Source organism: Bos taurus, chromosome 5 (genome assembly GCF_002263795.3).
Source record: "Bos taurus isolate L1 Dominette 01449 registration number 42190680 breed Hereford chromosome 5, ARS-UCD2.0, whole genome shotgun sequence".
Taxonomy (NCBI): Eukaryota; Metazoa; Chordata; class Mammalia; order Artiodactyla; family Bovidae; genus Bos; species Bos taurus.
The window spans coordinates 58,078,248-58,098,255 of NC_037332.1; the positions used below are offsets into that span (position 1 = coordinate 58,078,248).

General features: G+C 35.7%; 1 pseudogene; it reads right to left on the bottom strand.

Annotated features, from left to right (window-relative positions):
- Positions 1 to 1,627: 1,627 nt before the first annotated feature.
- On the bottom strand, positions 1,628 to 6,323 carry LOC782374 (olfactory receptor 6C2-like; annotated as a pseudogene).
- Positions 6,324 to 20,008: the final 13,685 nt, after the last annotated feature.

Below are 20,008 nucleotides of genomic sequence, written 5' to 3' on the forward strand. Positions count from 1 at the left end.
AAAAAAGTTTTAGTGACATTGTTACTGTAGAAGATAAAGCTTAGTTCAAAACAGCAGGTAGAATAGATAATTTATTCAGACCTGGTTTATATGTTTGTGTGATTTTGATTGGGGTGGAGGAGAAGAAATGCCCTTTAAGTGGAAATGAAATGCAAATTGAGACCTATATGAAAACTAGAAGTATAATGGAAGGATGAGGGAAAGAACATTTATTTTTTACAGAAGCAACAGCAAATACAAAATCATAGAGATAACAAGAGAAATCCAAAGGATGGCCATGAGACTTTCTTAGAAGGGTTGCAGAAAACTTAATATGAAAGGTTACATAGTAGTTTTATGAACTCTTTGAGAAAAATTGACATTTTGCCATCTTCTAATCTATAAAGTATTGATTTCATGAAAAAATTAACTATTATTTTTTTAACTTTTCATTCAGATTACTTTTTAATTATCTTAGACTTCCATGTATATTGCTGGTTTGGTTTCCTTGATTTTTCTTAAAAAATTTTGTTTCAATGATATACAAAAAATTATTGCTTAATGTGTGTACATTTAGAGTTTGAATATCATATTTTATTTTGGCAATTGAGCAATTTTGAAAAGAGTAATAGATTCTTTAATTCCTCAACTGCAATTAATATTTTGACATTGTACTTAAAATAATTGCATATGTATTTAGAAAAGAGTTTTTCCTTACATTTATTCAGTTCAGTTCAGTTCAGTCACTCAGTCATGTCCGACTCTTTGCGACCCCATGAATCGCAGCACGCCAGGCCTCCCTGTCCATCACCAACTCCCAGAGTTCACTCAGACTCACGTCCATCGAATCAGTGATGCCATCCAGCCATCTCATCCTCTGTCGTCCCCTTCTCCTCCTGCCCCCAATCCCTCCCAGCATTTATTCTGTATAATCTGTGAATTTTTTAATTTTTTATTTCAACATTGTGTGTGTTCATTAATTTTGAATAAACTGCAGGATCCTAGATATCATATTCTGCTTCCAGTTAAAATGGCACTTATTTGGACATGTATTGATTTAAATTTTCTTTACTTTTCAATGGAATCATGTTACTCCCTGCTAAATGTGATTTAAAACTTTTTTAGTACTATAGGATGATTGGTGAGGTAAACATGTTTAGGGATATTGCCAATTTAAAAGAAATCTGGATGATGAACTGTCAAGAGATAAGCACTCAAAAAAATTTAATTAGTTAAAAATTTCAGCAACATTTATATTGGAAGATAGGAAGAGCACTTTAAATAATTTTTTGCAAGTCCAATAAAATATAATTTCCATATTTGATTTGCATTAAGATTTTTTTCTTCTCTTCAATTGTGTTTGCCGGATTAGAGTAGAATCAAGCTTATTTTTTATTAGATAATTATTATTATGTCTTCGGATTGAGTTTTTTGTTTTTGTTTTTTTCTAGGAAGACTTTTTGCAGAGGGATTAAAGGAGAGAACTCATTAGTAGATAGTGTTCTTTCTGGGTGTAAGAAAAGTTTGAGAAAACTGACCTGAATAGAGATCAGATCAACAAGAGACAGACACATTTGGGGATTTAATGGCTTATGCTTGATTTGATATTTTATTACTGAACATAAGCACTCTTTTAATTCTTGGACACCTATGCAAGTTTTTTGAAAGAATCGCTGAAGGCTTGTTTCACTTGTTTTGTTTCTCAGAGTGTAAATGAATGGGTTCAACGTGGAAGCAATAGATGTCATTAGCACTGTCACACCCTTGTTAATAGCCACTGATTCTTTTGCTGAAGGTTTGATGTAGATTAAGATACAGCTTCCATAGGTGATGGAAACCACAATCATATGAGAAAAACAGGTAGAAAAAAGCTCTTTTGCTTTGCTGAGCAGAAGGGAGTCTTAGAATGGTTTTGATGATGTAAATGCAGGATAGACCAACACATACAAGGGTTAGAATGAAGATCAGCACAGCAGAGACAATAACCAACTGCTTTATGAGCCATGTGTCTAAGAATGAAATCTTCAAGATAAGAGAAGCATCACAGAAAAAATAATCAATTACATGAGTCACAGAATTTTTTTATTTTTTAAATTTAAATTTATTTATTTTAATTAGAGGCTAATTACTTTACATTATTATATTGGTTTTGCCATACATCAACATGAATCTGCCATGGGGGTACACGTGTTCCCAATCCTGAATCCCCCCACCCACCTCCCTCCCCATACCATCCTTCTGGGTCATCCCAGTGCACCAGCCCCAAGCATCCTGTATCCTGCATCAAACCTGGACTGGGGATCGTTTCTTATATGATATTATACATGTTTCAATGCCATTCTCCCAAGTCATCCCCCCCTCCTCCCACAGAGTCCAAAAGACTGTTCTATACATCTCTGTCTCTTTTGCTGTCTTGCATAGAGGGTTATCATTACCATTTTTCTAAATTCCATATATATGTGTTACTATACTGTGGTCATGTATGGATGTGAGACTCGGACTGTGAATAAGGCTGAGCTCCAAAGAATTGATGCTTTTGAACTGTGGTGTTGGAGAAGACTCTTGAGAGTTCCTTGGACTTTAAGGAGATCCAACCAGTCCATTCTGAAGGAGATCAGCCCTGGGATTTCTGTGGAAGGAATGATGTTAAAGCTGAAACTCCAGTACTTTGGCCACCTCATGCGAAGAGTTGACTCATAGGAAAAGACTCTGATGCTGGGAGGGATTGGGGGCAGGAGGAGAAGGGGATGACAGAGGATGAGATGGCTGGATGGCATCACTGACTCGATGGACATGAGTCTGATGAACTCCGGGAGTTGGTGATAGACAGGGAGGCCTGGCGTGCAGCGACTGAACTGAACTGAACTGATAACTGTATTGGTGTTTTTCTTTCTGGCTTACTTCACTCTGTATAATTGGCTCCAGTTTCATCCACCTCATTAGAACTGATTCAAATGTATTCTTTTTAATGGCTGAGTAATACTCCATTTTGTATATGTACCACAGCTTTCTTATCCATTCATGTGCTGATGGGCATCTAGGTTGCCTCCATGTCCTGGCTATTATAAACAGTGCTGTAATGAACATTGGGGTACACGTGTCTCTTTCAATTCTGGTTTCCTCAGTGTGTATGACCAGCAGTGGGATTGGCATGTTCTATTTCCAATCATGTGGTAGTTTAAGGAATCTCCACACTATTCTCCATAGTGGCTGTACTAGTTTGCATTCCCACCAACAGTGTAAGAGGGTTCCCTTTTTTTCACATTCTCTCCAGCTTTTATTGCTTGTAGACTTTTGGATCACAGCCATTCTGACTGGACCTCATTGTGGTTTTGATTTGCATTACTCTGATAATGAGGGTTGTTGAGCATCTTTTCATGTGTTTGTTAGCCATCTGTATGTCTTCTTTGGAGAAATGTCTATTTAGTTCTTTGGCCCATTTTTTGATTGGGTCGGTTTTTTTTTTTTTTTTTTTGGAATTGAGCTGCAGGAGTTGCTTGTATATTTTTGAGATTAGTTGTTTGTCAGTTGCTTATTTGCTATTATTTTCTCCCATTCTGAAGGCTGTCTTTTCACCTTGCTTATAGTGTTTGTTGTGCAGAAGCTTTTAATTTTAATTAGGTCCCATTTGTTTATTTTTGCTTTTATTTCCCAGTAATCTGGGAGGTGGGTCATAGAGGATCCTGCTGTGATTTATGTCAGAGAGTGTTTTGCATATGTTCTCCTCTAAGAGTTTTATAGTTTCTGGTCTTATGTTTAGATCTTTAATCCATTTTCAGTTTATTTTTGTGTATGGTGTTAGAAAGTGTTCCAGTTTCATTCTTTTACAAGTGGTTGACCAGTTTTCCCAGCACCACTTGTTAAAGAAATTGTCTTTAATCCATTGTATATTCTTGCCTCTTTATTCAAAGATAAGGTGTCCATAGGTGCATGGGTTTATCTCTGGGCTTTCTATTTTGTTCCATTGATCTATATTTCTGTCTTTGTGCCAGTACCATACTGTCTTGATAACTGTGGTTTTGTAGTAGAGCCTGAAATCAGTCAGGTTGATTCCTCCAGTTCCATTCTTCTTTCTCAAGATTGCTTTGGCTATTCGAGGTTTTTTGTATTTCCATACAAATTGTGAAATTATTTGTTCTAGCTCTGAAAAATACTGTTGATAGCTTGATAGGGATTGCATTGAATCTATAGATTGCTTTGGGTAGTATACTCATTTTCACTATATTGATTCTTCCAATCCATGAACATGGTATATTTCTCCATCTATTAGTGTCCTCTTTGATTTCTTTCACCAGTGTTTTATAGTTGTCTATATATAGGTCTTTAGTTTCTTTAGGTATATATATTCCTAAATATTTTATTCTTTTCGTTGCGATGGCTAATGGAATTGTTTCCTTAATTTTCTTTCTATTTTCTCATTATTAGTATATAGGAATGCAACGGATTTCTCTGTGTTGACTTTATATCCTGCAACTTTACTATATTCATTGATTAGCTCTAGTAATTTTCTGGTGGCGTCTTTAGGGTTTTCTATGTAGAGGATCATGTCATCTGCAAATAGTGAGTTTTACTTCTTCTTTTCCAATTTGGATTCCTTTTATTTCTTTTTCTGCTCTGATTGCTGTGGCCAAAACTTCCAAAACTATGTTGAATAGTAGTGGTGAGAGTGGGCACCCTTGTCTTGTTCCTGACTTTAGGGGAAATGCTTTCAAATTTTCACCATTGAGGATAATGTTTGCTGTGGGTTTGTCATATATAGCTTTTACTATGTTGAGGTATGTTCCTTCAATTCCTGCTTTCTGGAGAGTTTTTTTTTAAATCATAAATGGATGTTGAGTTTTGTCAAAGGCTTTCTCTGCATCTATTGAGATAATCATATGGCTTTTATTTTTCAATTTGTTAATGTGGTGTATTACATTGATTGATTTGCGTATATTGAAGAATCCTTGCATCCCTGGGATAAAGCGCACTTGATCATGGTGTATGATCTTTTTAATGTGTTGTTGGATTCTGATTGCTAGAATTTTGTTAAGGATTTTTGCATCTATGTTCATCAGTGATATTGGCCTGTAGTTTTCTTTTCTTGTGGCACCTTTGTCAGTTTTTGATATTAGGGTGATGGTGTCCTCACAGAATGAGTTTGGAAGTTTACCTTCCTCTGCAATTTTCTGGAAGAGTTTGAGTAGGATAGGTGTCAGCTCTTCTCTAAATTTTTGGTAGAATTCAGCTGTGAAGCCATCTGGACCAGGGCTTTTGTTTGCTGGAAGATTTCTGATTACAGTTTCAATTTCTGTTCTTGTGATGGGTCTGTTAAGATTTTCTATTTCTTCCTGGTTCAGTTTTGGAAAGTTGTACTTTTCTAAGAATTTGTCCATTTCTTCCAAGTTGTCCATTTTATTGGCATATAATTGCTAATAGTATTCTCTTACGATCCTTTGTATTTCTGTGTTGTCTGTTGTGATCTCTCCATTTTCATTTCTAATTTTATTGATTTGATTTTCCTCCCTTTGTTTCTTGATGAGTTTGGCTAATGGTTTGTCAATTTTATTTATCCTCTCAAAGAACCAGCTTTTGGCTTTGTTGATTTTTGCTATCGTCTCCTTTGTTTCTTTTGCATTTATTTCTGCCCTAATTTTTAAGATTTCTTTCCTTCTACTAACCCTAGGGTTCTTCATAGAATTTTAAATTTAGGAACAGAACAAGTAGTGGTAGTATCATCAACAAGCCAGACATCCAACAGCAGAGGACAAGCCTCTGGCAGATTCTCCCATTCATGATGATCATATAATGAAGGGGTTTGCAGATGGCCACATAATGGTCATAGGACATGGTGGCCAGAAGGAAACTCTGTTACTCCAAAAACATCAGTATAAAATGTTTCAATAATAGAAATAATATATGTAATTTTCTTATCATCTGTTGCTGTGTTGTACAAATATCTAGGGATACAAGCAGTTGTAAATGAAACTTCTAATAAAAGGGTGTTTTAAGGTGAAAGTGAAGTCACTCAGTCATGTCTGACTCTTTGCAACCCCGTGGACTGGAGCCTACAAGGCTCCTCCAACCATGGAATTTTTTTTGCCAGAGTACTGGAGTGGGTTGCCATTTCCTTCTCCAAGAACTCTTCCTGACTCAGGGATCAAACCCAGGTCTCCTGCATTGCAGGCAGAAACTTTACCATCTGAGCCAAGGTGTGGTCCCACTAAAGTGAGGAAAATTATGGTCAGATTCCCAGTTATACTCAACATGTATGTGAGAAATAGAAACATGATAATTGGGATCTAAAGTTGAGGGTCATCCATCAGTGCCAACAGAATGAAGGTTGTGATTGTGTGATTTTTCATCACTGACTACTGAATTCTATTCTATTCATATAAAATTTAAAAATATTTTATCTGATGTTTATTTGAAAAAAGTGGTATTAAAGTCAGACAGCAATAAAGAGTGACTACTAGAAATTAATTCATAGGCAGTTTCTTCTCTAAAGTAGTAATTGGTATTGACAATACTCTGGTGGCTGGGTTACTCAATTGTTTATTTTATTGTTTTGGCAGTTTTGTGATAGAAATTAAACATATCTTAAAAATTATTCTATAATCCCATTTTCATATTTCATTTCACATTTTTAATCTATATACAAGACAAAAATTTCTCCTATAATTAGATTTGATCCACCATGGTTTTGATTTAACACACTTATGATTTTACAGCTAATATTGTTTTCTAATTTGAAGATGAATATTTAAATATAATCATTTGCTTCATGTCTTTTCTAGAAGGTCTGGTCATGATAAAATGTAAATATGTAACAACTAGGGCCCCACACACAGGTTCTACCGATATATCTGTGACTTGTATTTTACAGTTTTCCACTAAGACCAAAAGTATTTATGTTGCTTTATTTTGTGTTTTAACATGCAACTTCCACATTATTGGATGATTGCTCTGACTCTCCTTATGTTTCTCTGCTAGTGTGTAATTTACACTCAGTGTTCACTGGATACACAATTTAGAGAAAATTTTAATGCACAATTTATTTGCTACATGTGAAGAAGTGTTTGGTCCAATGCTATATAACTGGGAAAAAACCCCACATATTTCTCTTACGCTTTCAGTCCGTTAAGTACAGTAATGCTCTAACACCTTGTTATCACAGTCACTAAGTTCAAAATAAAATTTAATACTAAATGTACTCTCCATGCACTTGTCTTGATTTTCTCCATAAGTCTTAGTGGTAGTGGCAGCTGTCTGGTGATAAGAGCAGATCTGAGGAGAGATTTTCATCATTCAACACCTGGCTTTCCAAACTTTGTTGGTATGAACTTGGGACATGTCTTGAATTCTCAGGCCTTCAGTTGGGGATGATAATAATCTCTACCATATATTTTAAAAATGACCAGAAAAAGTAATACATTTATAATAAAATCTGCTGCATGGGCTGTGCTTCATAAATATCAGGTGTTATTTTCTGGACTCTTACAGATAATTGGTGTGATATAAGACTCACAAATCCAATGTGGGATTTTGCTCTGTGTAACTCATATCTTCTTTCTATTCCTTATTCCTCATAATCAAGAGAAGAGATTCTATTTAGTGAGAAATTACCATGGATAGGTATTGCAAGTAAGTGCTTCACAATGATTATATGTTTGAAAAAAAATCTCTCCTCTTATCTCTTTCCTTCTACATTGATCCTACTTCCCAGTCTCCCAAACAACCTGACCTCAACTATTCATTTGTGACTTTCACTTTGAGTATCATTTCTACTGAAAAGTCTTCTAGTCTATGACTATACCCCCTGAATGTGCCTATCTTGTCTGAAAAGTCTTCTAAAACTATTGCCCGTAAAACTATTAACTGGACCTTATTTGTGCTTCCATAACAAGTAATTGCTACTTCTGTCTTAATGTTTCCTCAAAGAAATTAAGTCTGTTAAATTAATCAGGGACTGTTGTCCTTTTTACTAGCTTAACTACCCAAACTAACACAATTTTAGACTTATAGTCAATGGTAAGATACATTGTTGTATGCTGCTGCTACTGCTGCTAAGTCACGTCAGTCATGTCCGACTCTGTGTGACCCCAGAGACAGCAGCCCACCAGGCTCCCCTGTCCCTGGGATTCTCCAGGCAAGAACACTGGAGTGGGTTGCCATTTCCTTCTCCAATGCATGAAAGGGAAAAGTGAAAGTGAAGTCTCTCAGTCGTGTCTGACTCTTAGCGACCTCATGGACTTCAGCCTACCAGGCTCCTCCATTCATGGGACTTTCCAGGCAAGAGTACTGGAGTGGGGTGCCATTGCCTTCTCCGACATTGTTGTATAAACATACTTATTTATTTGCTTATATAATACATTCAAACCTATGCTCTGTCCTATTTGGATTTTATCTTGAAGGTGTTTTGTCACTGATTTTGATTGTTTCAGTTTTATATATCCTTGTATTTAAAATGGAGGATTTTTTTTTTTTTTACATTTGAAACAGTAGTTTTGCTAGTGAATAAAATTATGCATACCATGAAATTATCACCCTCTTTGTTTATGTTATTACCTTCCATGCTGGCCAAATCCTTAACTGTCATCTCTTCATTGTTTTAGCTGTCAAGTAGTTAAATAGTGGTATTCTTTTTTTTTTTTGCTTTCTGATTGAATCTGGTAGTAAGACACTTAAGCTGAAGGTCAAATTTGTATAGATTAATACACAATTTTCACAAGCTATTCACCTTAAAATAAATAATAAATATTTTTACATCTCTAGAAGATAAGTACACAATTTAAATCTATTTAATTTCAAGTCACTGTATTTGTATAACTATAGTCTTTAAATCTGTTTTAATTTTTGATAAGTTCTTATTATTTAAAAATCTTACCTTTATTGAAATAGCTTTATGAATGCACCACAATTTTAAATCAGTTTCCAGCAAACTTTTATGTATCTTTGTTTTCTATAATTGATAAAATGTCTACAAAAGGCACCTTTTTATAGACATTATTGCATGATTTCATAATAATTCAGATATTAATTTAGAACTTTTATACATATTTACCAAGTTATCATCTATGAACTATTTATCATTTTTTATTTCAACTCACTGTGTGACTATGTAATTGTATCCACTCTGAAATTACCACAAAGGATCATGAGCCTTTTTTTCAGGATTATTGATGCTTGCATTTGATACAGGTTTTGGTGTCATTAGGTCTTAACTCATGCAATTACACCATGGAGTATTCATTTGTTCAGTCTACATTTAAAGTTTCATCCTTGTCTTTCACAGATTCAGATTTTTCTTCCCTCTGAAATTTCCATTTCTTCAATGCTTATTTGCATAATATTTTAAAACCAGAGTTTAAAAACTTTCTAATTCTTTTTTGTGTGTGTGTGTGTGTGTTTAAAAACTTTCTAATTCTTGATTTGGTATAATAGTTGTTCAATAGTTCTTCAGTGATGACACCAATGCTTGACTAACATACTCAAATATTTTTTTAAGTTTAAATTAGTGATTCCAGGATTTGGCTGTCTCATCAAAATGAATAGAAAGTTATTTGCTTTTCAATTTCCTAGTGAGATTCAATTAGTTATATGACTGGTTCACATTTGTTCTTTTAAAATATTCACTTTCTCCAGAGGTTAGGACAGGATAGTCTCTTACTTTATGACCAGTTATTATAATAAAACCTGAAGGTTTATTGTATTGTAACTATCATTGGGAAGGAGAGAGGACAATGGTTTTTTTTCCAAGAACTTTGACATTCTTAGGAACTGTAGAGACACATCAAAATAGCTATATTAGATACTTTTAATCAAAGGAAAGGATTCTCTTTTCAGTATTCCTAATCCATTATCCTCTACCCAGTGACATCTAGAACTTCTCATGATAACAAACTCTTTCCTGAACCTTCTGGGTAGTAACCCTGAAGAGACAAATGTTCCAAAACATTCTTCATTATTGCAGTCATTAACAATGAAATGTTTTGAGAGGCAAAGTTCAAGAAAATATTTTGCATCTTTCAAAGACATTCATATTTTTTAAAAGTGCAAGGATAACTAGTTTTGTCAATATTATGATCTAAAATTTCATATTGGGTGATTTTATCATAGATACACATTTTTTTTTCTCTTTAAAAAGAAAAGTGAGAGTATGGCAGAGATAATTTTTCATCACATATAAATTCACATTAAATTTATGTAAGCTATAAATATTAGCATTCAAATATACAATGCAGAAAGGTCTACCAACCTTCATATAATAATTAAAACATAGTTATATCCAATTTTGGTAGAAAATCTGAGAAGTAAATCAGATTTACTGAAGGTGAAAGTAAATGCAATGGCCATTATACTTACTCTTCTGAGGGTTAATAATAGCTTCAGCTGATTCTTTACCAAAAAGAGTCGTAAAGCCAAATTTGATGAAGAAAATCTATTAGAAAAAGTTTGTGTGAGACTTCGTTTTTCAGCTTATTACTCTACTTACCCTGACTGGTGCTGTGGAAGGATCAGGTTCTCAAACACACTGAGAAATTTTCAAACTGAGAATTTTGGTCACCTTTATGCTTAGCAAATATATTCTAGCCCTGTCTTAACTGAAAGTAAAATATTGTTCAACTATTTCCCCCTCTTGCTCTGAAATCACTGATATTATGACTTCTCTGTTAGTGGTTTTTACACTACTAAGATTTATATTTGATTTATTTGCTAAACCTCCAAGTAAATAATAAGCAACTGGATCCTTGGTGACCCAGATTCAAATATGGCTAATTTGTAATGAACTTTGCCTCCTTTGTAATGAACTTGGGCAAAAATCCTGAGAGATGCAGTAGTGTGGGCAGTGTCTTTAGAGACACAAAAATGAACAATAGCAACAGGCACAGGTGAAGACAAAACAGTAAAAAACCAGATGGTCAAGTAGTTTTCTTTTTCTGCATTTCTTCCTTAACGTATGAAAGATCACAACTTTATTCCACTTGCAACTTCTGTCTCAGTTATTTAATAAGATTACAGATTTTGAAAGTATTAGAAAACTTAAAGTAAGTGATAACTCTTCTTAATATTCTAAAAATATGAATATTTAAAAAATATTATTTTATCTCTCCCTTGAGCACTCCTAAGATGTGGCTATGTGGATTCATGTAAAGATAGCTTTCTTTTAATTCAAATAAAGATATGCTTTCTTTTCACAGTAAGCTTAATTGTGGATTCTATTATATATCATTTTTATATCAAGATACTTATACTTTCTTTTCTTTTCTTTTTTAAAATACTTTCTTTTCATAATAAACACTGGTGTGGGTGTTTGCTGCTGCTTTTCAGTCTTCATCTTATTTTCTTGGATTAATACTGTGTACTTAGGAAAAAAATGTAGTATATGCACTAGTAATTTCTTGAGCTATGGGCTGTAAATGCTAGTCTTTCTTGCATCTTAGATATTAGAGGGATGGAGAGAGAGAACAAAGAGAAAGAGCAAATAACATATGAGACAAATAAGAAAGCAAATAGTGAGAGAAAAGAATTAAACACAATTTTAGCAGTAATTGTGGGAAATGCAAATATAGTAAATATTGTCAGATTAAACAGAAATCAAACACAGTCATAAACTTTTAATAAGAAACATAGTAAATTTTTTGCTTATGTGACGCTTTATATAAGTACATCCATTGGTAATAAAGGATAAAAGTTATGGGGAGATATATTGTGTAACCCTATAGAAAAACTTTAGTAATTATACTATTATCAGACAAAGCAAACTTTAAACAAGTTATTGTTTACATAAACAACTGTTCATATCAGCTTTATTTAAGCTATTGTTGTTGTTCAGTCTCTCAGTCATATCCAACTCTTTGTGACCGCATGGCTTGCAGCACGCCAGGCTTCCTCTTCTCCTCCTGCCTGTAATCTTTTCCAGCATCAGAGGATGAAATGGTTGGATGGCATCACTGACTCAATGGACATGAATTTGAACAAACTTCAGGAGATAGTGGAGGACAGAGAAGCCTGGTGTGTTTCTGTACATGGGGTCAGAGAGTCAGAAATGACTTTGTGACTGAACAACAATAAAACTTAGAAAAGTTGCTTAATTAAAATCAACATACAAAAACATAGTACCTCTACACAGTAGCCAGAAACAATTAGAAAATAAAAATTAAAAATCCACATAAAAACATGTTAGCCACTATGGAGAACAGTGTGGAGATTCCTTAAAAAACTGGAAATAGAGCTGTCTTATGACCCAGCAACCCCAATGCTGGGCATACACACTAAGAAACCCAGAAGTGAAAGAGACACGTGTACCCCAATGTTCATCACAGCACTGTTTATAATAGCCAGGACATGGAAGCAACCTAGATGTCCATCAGCAGATGAATGGATAAGAAAGCTGTGGTACATATACACAATGGAGTATTACTCAGCCATTAAAAAGAATACATTTGAATCAGTTCTAATGAGGTGGATGAAACTGGAGCCTATTTTACAGAGTGAAGTAAGCCAGAAAGAAAACACATATATATGGAATTTAGAAAGATGGTAACGATAACCCTGTATGCGAGACAGCAAAAGAGACACCAATGTATAGAACAGTCCTTTGGACTCTGTGGGAGAGGGAGAGGATGGGATGATTTGGGGGAATGTCATAGAAACATGTATAATATCAAATAAGAAATGAACTGCCAGCCCAGGTTCAATACAGGATCCTTGGGGCTGGTGCACTGGGATGATCCAGAGGGATGGAACAGGGAGGGAGGAGGGAGGGGGGTTCAGGATGGGGAAGACGAGTACACCCGTGGTGGATTCATGTTGATGTGTGGCAGAACCAATACAATATTGTAAGGTAATTAGCTTCCAGTGAAATGAATAAATTTAAATTAAAACATGTTATTAAATACATAGGAATAAATCTATCAAAATACCCCATGAAATGTCTATCAATATTGTGCAAGGCCTCTACACACTTAAAACTGTGAAATTTTTTGAAAGTAATGAAGATACCAATGGGTTGGCTCTATACCATGTTTTAATATATTGGAACTCTCAGTGTTGTTAAGACATTAATTTCCTCCAAATTGGCCTATATATTCAGTGCAATATTAAAATCACTAATGATAATTTTTGTTTGCAGAAATCCCCAGCATTTTTAAAGCTTTATGAAAAACAAATGGCTGAAAAGAACCTAAGTCACATTTAGGAAGCAGAAGAAAGTTGTTTGAATAACAATGAGTGTATCCATGCTCAGTCTTTTAGTTGTGTCCAGCTGTTTGCAACCCCATGGATTGTAGCCTGCCAGGCTCTTCTGTCCAGGATTTTCCAGGCAAGAATATTGGAGTAGGTTGCCATTTCCTACTCCAGGGAATCTTCCCAAATTGGGGGTTGAACCCATATCTTTTGCATCTTCTGCATTGGCAGGTGGATTTTTTACCACCGTGCCACCTGGGAAGACCTTGAGTAACAATACTTAATATGAAAACTAATAATAAAGCTAATATAAATAAAACAGTTCAGTATTGATTCAGAGACAATATCAATTGGCAAATAGATGGGGAAACAATGGAAACAGTGACAGACTTTATTTTCTTGGTCTCCAAAATCACTGCAGATGGTGACTGCAGCTGTGAAATTAAAAGACACTTGCTCCTTTGAAGAATAGCTATGACAAACCTAGACAGCATATTAAAAAGCAGAGACATTACTTTGCCAGCAAATGCTGGCAAATTATATTGTCCATATAGTCAAAGCTATGACTTCCCAGTAGCTCAAGCGGTAAAAGAATCTGCCTGTGATGCAAGAGACAAGGGTTCCATCCCTGGGTTGGGAAGATCCTCTGGAGAAGGGAATGACAATCCACTCCAATATTCTTGCCTGGAAAATCCCATGGTCAGAGAAGCCTGCAGTCCATGGGGTGGCAAAGAGTTGAACATGACTGAGCGACTAACACATTTGATTTTTCCAGTATTCAGGTATGGATATGAGAGTTGGACCATAAAGAAGGCTGAGCGCCAAAGAATTGATGCTTTTGAACTGTGGTGTTGGAGAAGACTCCTGAGAGTCCCTTGGACTGCAAGGAGATCCAACCAGTCAATCCTATAAGAAATTAGTCCTGAATATAAATTGGAGGACTGATGCTGAAGCTGAAGCTCCAATACTTTGGCCATCTGATGTAAAGAGCTGTTTCATTAGAAAAGACCCTGATGCTGGGAAAGATTGAACACAGGAGGAGAAGGGGACAACAGAGGATGAGATGGATGGATGGCATCACCAACTCAATAGACATGAGTTGAGCAAGCTCTGGGAGATGGTGAAGGACAGGGAAGCCTGGTGTGCTGCAGTCCATGGGGTCACAAAGAGTCAGACAGGACTGAGCGACTGAACAACAACAGCAACAACAATCAATGGAATTAAATGAAGAAACTTGTGAAACAATTGATTATGATAGGGTTGCCACTGAATGCAAGGAGAAAAGGTTAATCTTTTCCATAAATAATGCTGGTTAACTTAGATATTCACAAGAAAAAATATTGTTCCTTATCTCAAACCATAGATATAAGTTAATATCAGATGGGCAATTATCCTTAATTTGGGAGATATTTGAGAGAATTTATAGATTACAACACTGTTACCTACTTTCATGTATTACGTTATGCAAAAATTTCTGAAATAAAAAACAAAGAGCCCTATCAACAACAGAAATAAAATCATAAATAGGAGTTCATAAAATTAAGAACTTCTGCCTTTTCAATTACACATTAAAAAACATAAAAATCAAGACATAATAGAGGGTAAAAGAACTTTAATACATATTTTTGACAAAGGACTGATGCACAGAATATTCATAAAACTTCTAAAATAAATTAAAAAAACAAATCTAATAAAAAGGCAAATTATTTTAGTAGGCACTTTACACAAAGGATGGAGAAGGCAATGGCACCCCGCTCCAGTACTCTTGCCTAGAAAATCTCATGGATGGAGGAGCCTGGAAGGATGCAGTCCATGGGGTCGCTGAGGGTCGGACACGACTGAGCGACTTCACTTTCACTTTTTACTTTCATGCGTTGGAGAAGGAAATGGCAACCCACTCCAGTGTTCTTGCCTGGAGAATCCCAGGGACTGCGGAGCCTGGTGGGCTGCCGTCTATGGGGTCGCACAGAGTCGGACACGACTGAAGTGATTTAGCAGTAGCAGTAGCAGTTACACAAAGGATGTCTGATATCCAAAACATATGATAAGGTGTTCAACATCACTGAAAAGTGAAAGTGAAGTCGCTCAGTCATGCCCAACTCTTTGCGACCACGTGGACTATAGTCTACTAGGCTCCTCTGTCCATGGGATTCTCCAGGCAAGGATACTGGAGTGGATTGCCATTTCCTTCTCCAGGGGATCTTCCCAACCCAGGGATCAAACCTGGGTCTCCCACATTGCAGGCAGACCGTCTACCCTCTGAGCCACCAGGGAAGCCCAGTTATGACTAAAATAAGTAGGTTTGACAAAGTTACACATTGGCAAAAATGCGGAGCAATTACAGCTTTTATCCATTGCTAATAGGAAAGTAAATAGGTACAATATTTTCAATAATTATTTGACAGTTGAACACACAGCTACCATATAGCCTATCAATTCCATTTCTTGTTCTGTATGCTAAAGATATAAGTGCATATGCCTGCCAAAAAGAAGTATAAGAAAATTCTTAGCAGCTTTATTTATAAGCCATATATGTGAAAAGCCTGAATTTCTATTAAGAGAAAATGACTAATGATTAATGAATTGTGCTATGTTTCCATTACTGACTACACATAAATTAAAAGAATAAATTATTGCTGGCATAACAACTTGGACAACTGTACAGGCATAATGTTGAGCGAATGAAATCAGACTCAAACCAGTTCATTCTGTGCACTTCTATTCGTATGATAATAATGAATATACAACACTAATAATGTTCAGCATTGTAAGGCAGTATAGCAGATTCATTTGGGAGTATATTTCTCTGGAGAGGCATGAAAGAGATTTCTATGATTCTGAAAGTATGCTATATTTGCATCTGTGTAATGTTTAGATCAAACCAGTCAATCCTAAAGGAAATCAATCCTGAATACTCATTGGAAGGACTGATGCTGAAGCTGAAGCTTTAACACTTTGACCACCTGATGTGAAGAGCTCACTCATTGGAAAAGATCCTGATGCTGGGAAAGATTGAAGTCAGGAGAAGGGGACGACAGAGGACAAGATGGTTGGAAGGCATCACCAACTCAATGAGTTTGAGCAAGCTCTGGGAGATGGTGAAGGACAGAGAGGCCTAGTGTGCTGCAGTCCATGGGGGCGCAAAGAGTAGAATATGACTGAGTGACTAAACAACAGCAACAAAGATTTACATAGGTATCTATACTTAAAGAATTCATCAAACTGTACACAGTGAATTTTTTTCTTTATATTACACCTGAATGTTTAAAAAATATTTGTGGTTTTAGAGACACATACTGAAATATTATAGATGAATTAATATGTATATCTCTTTCAAATAATCAATTAGGGGCTGAGAGGAATGGACCAGTTTGTAGATGAGACAATATTGGCTATAAATTGATGCTTGACACTGTGATGCATACAGCAGTGAACATTATGAAATTTTCTGTATTTATGTCAGTTTAAAATTAAGAGAAATAAAATATATAACATATGGCTTGGTACAGAATAAGCACCTCAAAATATATGTTTTTTTTGTTTTTTAATATTTATTTATTTATTTTTTTTACTTTACAATATTGTATTGGTTTTGCCATACATCAACATGCATCCACCACGGGTGTACACGTGTTCCCCATCCTGAACCACCCTCCCACCTTCCTCCCCATACCATCCCTCTGGGTCATCCCAGTGCACCAGCCCCAAGCTTCCTGTATCCTGTGTTTTTGAAGTTAGAGTTTAAAAAAAAAAAAAAAAAACAACACTTTTGGACATTTCAAAGAACTTAGGAGACTAGTTCCGATTAGGGCTGAAAAAGGTTGGCATTTTGAACAAGAACTGTAGGGGTAGTACTTTTCAGTCTGGGCCCCTGTTAAACTTTTAGTGAGCCTGAGAAGCAAGGCACTGTTTTTTCTGCAATGCAATACAGGCCTTCTCCAAGACACCTGTCTCAAGATAGGTGAGGGGTATTATTGCAATCTAAATTTCTAGAAACTGCAAGTTTCTAATAACTTCTTGTGTTGTTCAATTGGTAAGTCATGTCTGATTCTTTGTGACCCCATGGACTGCATCATGCCAGGCTTCCTTCATTATCTCCCAGAGTTTGCTCAAACTCATGTCCATTGAATTGTTAATGCCATCCAACCATCTCATCCTCTGTTGCTCCCTTCTCCTCCTGCCTTCAATCTTTCCCAACATCAAGGTCTTTTCCAATGAGTCGTCTCTTTATGATAACATTGTCAAACTGAGGGTGAAGGAATGGACGAGGCCAATTAAGGAAATGTGAGATTATTGGGCAAATGTGCAAAAATGCTGTGGAAAAAAAATAAGTCACCAGAGAATCAGAAATTTTGTAGCAGAACGAACTGGAGTAAATGCTGTGGAAAAATTGAAATAATGAGTTGCCAAAAATGTTTTGCCTGTGTTAGAAAGAGCTTCCCAAGTTCCCTGAACTCATTTCAACCTGCTGCTTTTACTAACCCCTCAAATACTTACGAGTGTTGCTCTAAGAAGCCAAATGGTTTAAATATTCAGATTCCCATTATTTATGTTAATTTATTTATATTAACAGCTCAACTCTTTTTAAAGGAAAACTAGAGTTATGCTAGTAGGCCCAACATTTATATTTTCATTCAATAGCTCTTTTAATTTTTATTTCACACATTGGTTTCATTTATTCATTGTCAGTCTTTTTTATTTTATTTTATTTATTTATTACTTTACAATATTGTATTGGTTTTGCCATACATCAACATGAATCCACCACGGGTGTACACATGTTCCCCATCCTGAACCCCCCTCCCACCTCCCTCCCCATACCATCCCTCTGGGTCATCCCAGTGCACCAGCCCCAAGCTACCTGTATCCTGCATCGAACCTGGACTGGTGATTCGTTTAGGGAGTTGGGGGATGATTTGGGATAATGGCATTAAAACATTGTCAGCCTTATAGTAAAAAAATGTATTTTGTAGTTTAAGCTTGCTGTGAGCATTTTTATTATGTATTACTTATACTGATTTTAATACATGTGGGGTTTGTTTGAGGAGTTACTTGAAAATATCTTACTGAAAATTTTTCTCTGGTGAGGCTTCCTTAAGTTAAAAACAAAATTTTTGGTCAAACACACAGAATTTGAATTCTGGATCTGCTACTAATCAGTTTGGTTAATCTGAAGCCTTTTAATATAAATATAGCATGAGACATATGTGCAATTTAGAATTTTCTAATAGCCATATTATAAAATAAAAATGAAATTATTAATAAATCCAGATGTACTCAGCTGTGTCTGACTCTTTGTGACCCCACAGACTGTAGCCCACCAGGCTCCTGTGTCCATGAGATCTTCCAGGCAAGAATACTGCAGTGGGTTGCCATTTCCTCCTCCAGTGGATCTTCCTGACCCAGGGATCAAATGTGCGTCTCCTGCATCTACTCATTGGCAGGTGGATTCATTACCAATGAACCACTTGGGAGTCTTAAATCCAGTGCATCAAAATATTATTTCAACCTGATATCAATATAAAATTATTTTCGAGATATGTCACAATCAAGTTCCTTGAAATGTGATTGATGTCTTATTTGACCTGCTTGTTTCTCAAGGTGCAAATTGTGAAAGTTAATAAATGCAGTTTCAACTAATACAGGGTTAAGAGGCCTTAATAGGGTCTCTTATGTCCTAGGACAGCAGCAGAGCCCAACAGGAAGAAGAAAGACTTCCTCTTTTTCCGTGGCAAGAGTTCAGCCTATGAGAGACTGTCACAACTCAGCCAATGCAAAGTCTTATACTCTTTGTTTACTACAGCCCTCCCAACTTCTTTTCCCCTCTTTAAGAGTCCCCATTCTTGTGTGAGAACTTCTATATTGCTCACCATAGTTGCAGAACACAAATCACACTTCTTTTTGATCTTGAATAAACAATTTTTTTTTTTCCTGGAGAAGTAATTGGCAATCTTTTTAAGTAAGCAAAATGAAGAGATTCAGCATAGGAGGCAGTGAGCACTGTCATAACTTTTTAATAGCCATTGATTCTTTTACTGATGATTTAACAAAGATGAAAATACAGGGAAACCCCTCTTCTAATCATTTTCTTACCAGCTAATGCATACTGTTACAGGTTGATGTGTAGAAACAAATACTGATGTATTGGATTGACCCAAAAGTTCATTCAGAGTTTTCAGTAAGATGTTATGGAAAAACCTGAATGAACTTTTGGCCCACCTAATACATAAATAATTGTTTTCTTCAAAAATTCACATGGAAAAATTGTTAGCACTTTAATTTCACATGTTTTCTGTTTAAATTGATCTGTAAGTCTGGAATTTTTAGAGTGTTCAATATTGTAAGAGACTATTTTTTTTAAATTTTATTTTATTTTTAAACTTTACATAATTGTATTAGTTTTGCCAAATATCAAAATGAATCCATCACAGGTATACATGTGCTCCCCATCCTGAACCCTCCTCCCTCCTCCCTCCCCATACCATCCCTCTGGGTCGTCCCAGTGCACTAGCCCCAAGCATCCAGTATCGTGCATCGAACCTGGACTGGCATCTCGTTTCATACATGATATTTTACATGTTTCAATGCCATTCTCCCAAATCTTCCCACCCTCTCCCTCTCCCACAGAGTCCATAAGACTGTTCTATATATCAGTGTCTCTTTTGCTGTCTCGTACACCGGGTTATTATTATCATCTTTCTAAATTCCATATATATGCATTAGTATCCTGTATTGGTGTTTTTCTTTCTGGCTTACTTCACTCTGTATAATAGGCTCCAGTTTCATCCACCTCATTAGAACTGATTCAAATGTATTCTTTTTAATGGCTGAGTAATACTACATTGTGTATATGTACCACAGC